The sequence below is a fragment of the Meleagris gallopavo genome, chromosome 4 (assembly GCF_000146605.3).
Source record: "Meleagris gallopavo isolate NT-WF06-2002-E0010 breed Aviagen turkey brand Nicholas breeding stock chromosome 4, Turkey_5.1, whole genome shotgun sequence".
In the NCBI taxonomy this organism is placed as follows: domain Eukaryota; kingdom Metazoa; phylum Chordata; class Aves; order Galliformes; family Phasianidae; genus Meleagris; species Meleagris gallopavo.
In genome coordinates, this window is record NC_015014.2 from 13087449 (window position 1) to 13096294 (window position 8846).

At 37.2% G+C, this 8846-nt stretch overlaps 1 long non-coding RNA gene across 2 annotated transcripts in view; it reads left to right on the forward strand.

Annotated features, from left to right (window-relative positions):
- Positions 1-8846, forward strand: part of LOC104910546 — a 195746-nt gene that overhangs the window by 17239 nt on the left and 169661 nt on the right. For both annotated transcript variants that reach the window (XR_004159485.1, XR_004159486.1), the window contains exon 2: positions 4678-4762. This is a non-coding gene — a long non-coding RNA (uncharacterized LOC104910546). The remainder of the gene's footprint in view (positions 1-4677; positions 4763-8846) is intronic.

An 8846-nucleotide genomic window follows, 5' to 3' on the forward strand; every position in this document is an offset into this window, starting at 1 on the left:
TTACAAGGTGTGGCATGAAGGCTCTTGTTAATTATTGATGAAAATGCCTAATGAGTGATGGTAAATGTTGAAAAAAAATAGCTTGGTAGCTGAGAATTTGCTCTAACAAATAGTCGTCTTGTGCTCTTTCTTTCTGTTGTACTTTCCATGGGAATAAATAGGAGGCAGTACTTTCAAAGTGATCAGGGAAGCTGGCAAGTGATTCTGTCTTTTCTCTTTTGCTATTGTTTATTAATGTCTTGTAGAAAATATAGTTGAAATATTGATAAGCCATGTGTGTTATCTATAGTCCTTGATTTGGTGTGATGTTCCTGCATTTTTCTCTGGGGTGGTTGCTGGGTTCTCTAGTCAGCCAAGATTTATCAGTCTGTTACTTGAAGTTTGACTTTGTTTTTTTTGACCAATGTCGTTTCTTTCTTTGGCTCTATCAACTAGCTCCATCTACCCTGTCACATTACATGTAAGATGTTTGTCTCTTGTTTTCAAAGTTCTTATTCTCTTACCTGTCACATCTCTGACAATATTTTAATTCTTATTCCTGCCTTCAGTTCCCCATCACTGTCACCTCACTTAAGCTTTTAATGCTTCTCTTTTGTGCTATGATTTATCTGGTGTGCAGGCTCCAGGCTGCAAATTGTCCTCTTTCAAAACCTTTCTAAAACATTGGTGCCTCCAGAAGCTTACCAACAGGTAAGCTGTATTGCAGCAGCTGTATTGCACTGGAATAACTGTTCTGCATACTATCTGATATTATCCTTTTTTCTTTCCTCTCTTGTCTCTTACTGAAGTGGTAATTGCCTTTTGTGGTAGCATGGATGTTTTTCCTACCTTTCTTCATCTTTATCTTCATTTATACAGTGCTTAACAGGATGGCTTGTTCTGCAGATACCATAGCAACATGAACAAGAAGAGAGATTGTATTTATTGCTTTCTTTTCCATCCTCTAAAACGCTTGTTTGCATACTGTTTGCAGGCCTCCCAAAGATTGGAGGCTGAAGGAGGAGAAGCTAATGCTATTTGGTGGTATGTTGTAGTGTTTTTGTGTGGGTTTATTTCTGTTTTACCCTTTTCACCTAATAACCAAGCTGTACAACTCACAGTTGTAGCAGAGGAGAATAGGTGCATAACTTTCTTCCGTAGTCTCACTAAGAACTTTGCTAAAATCTTGTCTTCAAACGAGACAAATTGTTGCAAAGACTTATTGTGTACTTTTCACAAGTCATGCACAACAGGAAACAATCATGCATGTAATTTACATCCCATCCATTTGTGGACTTTCATTTGTAGGGCAGTGTGTTAACATTCCTGTTTCTGCATGAACCCAAGTACTAGAAAAAACTAGTCAATTTTACTGCTATGTGTAAGTCCAGCATTCTGTATTACAATCTGCAGACAAGGGAAAGCACAAGTGTGTGTTGAAGATACAGATGTGCCACTTAGTAGATCCCCTTGAAATGGAGCACTTTGGGAAAGCATATTCTCAAGTGCTGATTAGTCTCGTGCTCTTCTCGAATCTCAGCATATTAGATATGTGTTTATCAGATATTTCAGTTTCATGGCCATGCATGATGAAAGAGCAGATCTATTTTAGAGCCCTCTTAGACTTTGAGTTGGTTTCTATTCCCTCCTATACTGTTCTTTAATGGGAGCATTTATGATTAGATAATAGATTTTTCTCAAAGCCTGGGATCATTCAAGTCTTATGCGAAGTAGTTCTTATTTTTTAGTTGGATAGATTGCTGGTGGAGAAAGCAGACTCTTCATATTCTCCCCAGTATTCTTCTGCCTCTTCTGTGTATGTTGGTTGCTGCCTTAGATTCTGAATCCTCTGATGCCCTGATGGTGTATCTGAAAATCATCCCCTGGACTATGGGTGTGATTGTGATTCAAATGAGCTAATGGTAGTAATAAGATGACTTGATGTATTCTGACTATATGTAATTCAGCAGACGATAGCTTGATATGTTTCCTAAATTTTGACCTTTCTCTATGGAAATAAAATGTTTCAATCTATAGCAGGATGCATTTTTTACTACAGCTCTATGTGATCGGTTTTGCATGTTGCATCAAATCATAATTATGAACAAATTGTAATGTTGTCACTGTTGTGCAGTTTGCAGACTTGGTATTCTTAGGAGTGCTTTTTCCCTCTCTCCTTTCTCCATTCTCTTCCCACTCCCCAGTATTTTCCTCTGCATCTGAGCAGGAGTGCTTTCTCTGACTCTTAGTGATTTCTTTTGGTTCCAAACACTGAAATAAACTTCTGTTTTATTTTTTGGTGTGCGATCTGTGCCATCTACACTGTAGTCAGTGCAGAGCCTGTAACATTCAGTGAGTGAGTTCATGTGTTGAAATAAACATAAAATAAGATATTAACGGTAAAATACAAATACAATTCAACTGTGAGTCTTATTCTGGCTGGAATGCACCATGTCATTATTAAGTCTAGATTTAATATTTAGCTAGCCAGTGTTGTGGTGTTCTTTTTTTAAGCAGCTGTGAAATACTGTATATTAGCTCCAATAAATGTTTACTGCTATCATCTTAATTTTTCTCTGCTTTAAGTTTCTGGTTTGTTCTTCAGACCACCTGGCTGCGTCTGTGCTCTTGGAATTGCTTTTCTTTGAGCTTTATGTTATTGCAGTCACGGAACCTCCCTGCATCCTCGTGCTCTTGTCTCTGCCATTAGCTACATTGTGGAAAAGCAATAGAAATATTTTTGCCTGTCCTTAAATTCCCTGAAATCTGAAGTTCAAACTGACTTGTCTTATGTTTTAACTGCACTAGATTATTCAAAAGGCAGGCTAGGAAGGAAGTCTTACAACATAATGCAACCTGAAAGAAAAAGATGATAATTCTTTCAGCTTCCCAATAATATGCCTGCCACAGCAGATGCTCCGATTTCATTCTTGAGAACGTATCCTGGATGTTTCTGCCTTCCTTTTTTGGTTGCTTTTGAAGACAAAAGTTGTCAGGCATTACTGAAGTTCAGCATTTCCTGTAAATTAGTTAAACTTGTTTATTTGGTATTTTTCAGAGGTGTTTGCTCTCAAAGGATATTTTTGTATGTCATTCTACCCCTCTGGATTTGTCGGATTTTCTTCATCTTGTATAAGCTAAGCTGAAAATGTGAGATGATGGTTTGCAGTTTGGTCTATAGACATATAATTGTAAAATTTGGAATTAATGTAAATGCTGCTCTGTGCCTATTTTATTTATTTCCTCTGCCATTATACTTGCAGAGTACATGGATAGCTGATCTTCTGTATTCCTACTGCCTCCTAATAAAGCACTTAGTGGGAGAGATGGAACACCATAGATCTGATGTTAGCCTGTTGGTGTTACACTGGGGGAAGATTGACTCTTTATGTATAGCTTTTATTTACTAGTAAGTAAATAGACAGACTCACTACTAGCCCAGGACACAGAGTTTAAAAAAACTTCTGGAATGTGTTTCTGCTGCATTAACTCGGCTGCCTTTGTGATAGTCTGCCTGTCAGTAACATCATCAACTTATGCTATGTGCCGTAAGTTGCATGTAGCTTGTGTGGGGTTTCATGCAGGCAAGTCAAATCTTACTGGTACTTTTTAGCTATATCTGCAGTGCTCTTGTAAAATGGTTACTTTACTTCAGTGTTTGGTGAATGGTGTATGTTACTGCAAATTGGAATGGCATTCCATACATATGCAGTAGCAGCTGAAGCATGCCATAGCTTTATAGAGGTAAGGCAGCCTGGCATGTACCCCGGGGGAAAAAGCACTTCAAATCCAAGTGCATTCTGAGGTCATTAATGTGTCACTGGCAACATTATAGTTAGAGGGGGGCACTTAAATAAAATTAATTGCTCATGGCTCACTCTGTGGCTCATGAAAGGTTTACTGAAAAGCGCCTTTTGAAAAATAGTTTTGAGGGAAGTGCGTCTTCTCTCATGTACTTGAGCTCAGTTTACATACGTTTTTTCCATGCATTGGGCAGTGGTGTCAGTATTACTTTTATTTGCATATTACTTGTGGAATTACAGAGGTATTTTAAGTTCAAGGTGTGGCAGGAGAAAGAACCATGGGCAGAAGCCAGCTCTCCTGTGTATGTTGTATTTTAGAGGTTTTTTGATAGAAGGAGAATAGAATGTATTTTGTGCAGAAGAGCAAGTTTATCAAGACTGTGATCTCTTCCTTTCTTAACTCTCTCTCCTTTGTTCCCCTCTTCTTTCAGCTCATTTTTGCAAGGGAGGTTTTATTCTCAGACTGCATTTTATTCCTCTTCTTGCAGCTTGCTGGCTACAAAGAGGAAAAAGTGATAGCTTTGAAATAAAGGTAATGATAGGTAATGGTTTATATTTCTCTGCCAGTATAATCAGAGAAAAGCACTGAAAGTACTTTCATATGATAGCTCTAGTGCAAAATAAGGTAAGCAGGTTAAGATGAACAAGAATTAATGGTGTAAAGGAAGAACTTCACTGTTTTATTATAAGGCTAAAAGATAGCCTAGAATTAGGAATTTGCTTTCTAATACTTAGTGGTATCTTAAACTCTCATCTGAATCTTTTTTACAGCTCTTTTGCAGATTTCTTTTAAATAAACATGCTTAAAAAAGAAAGTAACCTAATAACCCTGTGTATGCTCGTATTTACAGTGGATAGAATAAGCAGTTAAAGTAACTTTGTTTCTTCCTCATAGGACCTCTTGGATTGACACCTTGCTTAACTGAGTGGTTGTGTTTTACTGAATTTTTCCGTTGCTGAAGAATCCATCAGAGCCTTTGGTAAGCTATGCTGTTTTCTGAATATATTTATTTACTGCCATGTGCAGTAGCTTTATGTGTATTTGTTTTATTGTGACTTTTAAGTTATGATTCTACTTGGCATCTTCTAAATTGTATAGACCTATGAATATATCCAGTGGCACAAACAGGATTGACTTCAATTGTGGATTTTGCTCTTGACTAGTGTGGAAAAATACCTTTGTAAAAAATAGTCAGTTGCTCTGAAAAAAGAAACTCTTTTCACATTTCCATGTCATCTTTCCTCATGAAAAATGAGAAGTGCAAGTGGTCCTAACTATGTCAGTGATCTTATGTGGTAAGATGCTCTAAAGGTGTCATGAATTATTAGTGTTCCACAAATTCTTCTTCCACCTTTATTCTTTCATTTTCATCTTTGTATTGTATTAGCTTTTAAAAGGTCTGGTTTGTGCCCAAACTGACAACCCTGCAATGCTTTCACGTAGCTGCTTATCTGATCCGATTATCCTTCTCGTAGTTGCAGTTTCCATTTGTTGTATTAAATTTTCCAATTGTGTAGTGTTTAGAACTGTGGTTGAATTTTTATGTGCTGTTGTGATCTATGATGTATATGATTAATGCAGCTGGTGGTGAATTTTCCGTGTTTAAACAAAAATTCAATTGCTGTTCTTCTAAAAGAAATTCGCATTTGGGAGGGGATTTTAGCTTTGGAACAAAATTAGAAGCTCACTCTAGAAGAGCTGATGGTGAAGCGATTAGAGTTGTCTGAAGAGTCCGAAATCCCGAGTCCCTTGGTGTGCCTTATTCAGATGAAGATCTTGCTTTTTGGCTTCACACAGGAGACCAAACAGATAATGTGACTGAGAAGTCTCTTCTTGAAATATTGACTATTAATTGAGTAGGCTAGGCTTTTTTTTTTTTACTTTATCTAGGGTTTTTTCTGTTTTTCTTTTTTTAAACTTCAAAAGGCTGTAGTTTTATCCTGCTGTGCTTGATCTTCAAAGAACTTTCCTGACTTCAGATTTGATACTATGTGATGCCAAACACATTCTGTAAGGTGTTGAGTACTTCTACCTCTTGCGTTTTCACACTAGTTGGTCTTGTTACCTAATTAATCTAGTTCCTGCTGGGATCTCTTAAGTATAAAATTAGTTCACGTACATTATACATTGTAGAATCTAATAAGTACCTTTTACCATTTATTATGTCATTTATTTCTTAATATGTTGTCATAACCTTGTTCTTTCTGTTTTTTTTTTTAATGCAGATAGGAACACTTTAACTTTCCGACCACAAATAATACTATTTCTTACTCATGCCATATGATTGTTCCATTTAGTACGTATTCCCACACCAATTATTTTACTTTTTTTTTTATACACTGAACTACATTTGCCATCTGCTGGCCTCATTACCTAAATTACCCAAATCCTTTGGAATTTGATTCTAGTATTCCTCATTATTTGCTCTGACTCAACTTTAGCATCGTTTTAAAATCTGGAGATCTCACTGTGATTACTATTCTGTAAATCAGTGGCATAAGTAATGATCTGACAAATACATTTAAGTATATGTGATTCTTCCCTTTTAAGTTTTAAGGTAAATTTTATACTCAAATAGACTACATTAGGTCACTCTGCATTTGATCTTTGATGAGATGTATGCTAAAATTTGGTTCTGCAGAGCACTGAGATGTATTGAAGATACTGAATGTCTTCCATCCTTGTTGACACTATTTCAGCTATAAGATGCTTGTGAATCACTTCAGTTTCCCAAAACATCATGACGAAAAGGAGTATTTCTTTGAGGACACTGATGCAGAAAAATGTGGCATATCTAAGGATGTCAAAGACAGCAGTATCACAAGCAAAGCTCCTGTCTAGAGCTTGATTTGCCAGTCAAAATAATCTGCTGTAGTATTGACAATGAAATCTTATGTTTTCCCTCTGACTTGGCAATATTCATAGGAAAGGCACGTGCCAACTATCAGTTTAAAGAATATAAATGTCAAGTAGGTTAACTTGATACTGATGAATGCATATTTTTATCCATAGTTCATTATTGATTTGATTTTGAAAATTAACTTTGTGATAGGTCTTACTGCACTTGGCAGTTTTGCAAATTAAATTAACTGAGGACACCTTTCATGGTGTAAAGATATCTTACAAGTTAAGTAATTAATTTTCTAATACCCTCAATATTTGCTACTAATCAAAAGCTGTGCTTGCAAGGAAGAACACAAAGGGTGAAAAAAAGCATCAGTCCTTAACCCAAAAACTGACTTGAGACTTGTATTTAAAAAATAAGTCAAAATCCAAAAATCATAGAATCATAGGAAGGCTAATCTCATGGATAATTGAGCTCTTCCTCCCTCCTTCTGGGCAGGGTTGCCACCCAATAAATCAGGCTGTCTAGGACCCCATCAACCTGGACTTGAACACTGTTAGAGACAGGGCATCCATGGCTTCTCTAGGCAGATTGTTCCAATGCATCATCACCTTCTGGTTAATAATTTCTGCCTAACATGTAACTTGAATCTCCCCTCTTTTAGATTAAAGCCCTTCTCCTTGTACTGTCACTATCTGCCTTGTAAAATGTCTGTCTCCTTGTTTATAAGCACCCTTTAAGTACTGGAAGGCTGCAGTAATGTATTCCCAGAGCTTTCTCTTCTCCAAGCTCAACTAGCCCAGCTTCTTCAGCCTTTCTTCATAAGAAGGACGTTCCAGCCTTTTGATCGTTTTTGTGGCCTTCTTCTGGACCTGCTCCAATACCTCTATGTCTGTTTTGTGTTGGGGGCTGCAGACCTGCACGTGGTACTCCAGATGGGGCCTCACAATGGCAGACTAGAAGGGGACAGTCGCCTTCCTCTCACTACTGGTCAGTACCACTTTTGACACTGCCCAGGATAGAGCAGGTCTTCTGGGCTACAAGAGTAAACTGCTGGCTTATGTCTAGCTTTTCATCCACTGGGACTCATCACTTTTCAACTGTTTGTAGTATTTAGTGTGGAATTTGAATATTGCACCTGTAAGAAGCCTTGTTGACATGTGTTTTGTTCTATGTGGAATGTGCCTTCAGCCTTGTTTACTGAGAAGAGCAGTTGCCTTCATCCTTATCTTGGCATTGCCAAAAGAAGGTGCAAATATTAGCAAATCTTTGTATTGATAGAACTTACCCAGATTCCCTGAGGATTGTGGGCTATTCTGCCCATTCTTTTCTGTAAAAGCTCAGTTATTTTTATCACACTACTAACTCACTGATGGTCTTCAACACTGTAGTTTCTGTGCCAAATTGAATGACTGTTAAGTTTCTCCTGCTGATTCATTATGGTTTTCTTGTATATTATGTGTGCGTGTATGTGTTCGTGGGAGAGTGTGTGAATGTGAGTACAGTAATGCATAATAATGTGCAAATACTTTATTAAAAATTAGCATTTATCTGCTTAGTTACATAATGGGAAGGGGAACCACATTTATTTGGCTTATTCATTGAAGACTTCTAACAAAGTAGCTGTAAATGTCAATTGAAATTAAGCTGATGTGTCTGACTCTTTGACTAGAATAATTTGCTTCTCCCTCATTCTAGTGTTCACTATTGACAGGTGTTGCCTTTTTTTTTAAAGGTAATTACAGGGGAAATACACTTAAGAAAGTGCATTTTGTTGCCTAGATAAATAAAAGATGGGCTTACGAGGCAGAGGCCACTGTCACATAGACCTAAATACACCTTTTAGCTTTTATATACAATCTAGCTAAGTTAAGGTTTATTATAGAATCAGAGAATGGCTCAGGTTGGAAGAGATCTTAAAGATTGTCAACTCCAACTGCAACCTAACAACAGTACCCTGACTCTACCAACCCTCTGCTAAATTGTGTCCCTGAGCACCAATCCAAATGGTTTTTAAACACATTCTGGGATGGTGACTCAACACCAGGCATTTTCTACAGAGGCATTAGTTGTTTGCTTCCTCCTGTTACTTACCGTGGAGAACATCATTTAAACTTGCTACCCGGTAAATTACAGCTCTTCACAAGCTATGAGGTTGAACAGCAGAAAAGTTAGCTGTTCTTAACAGATGTTACTGTCCAAAGGATGTCTTTTTTTT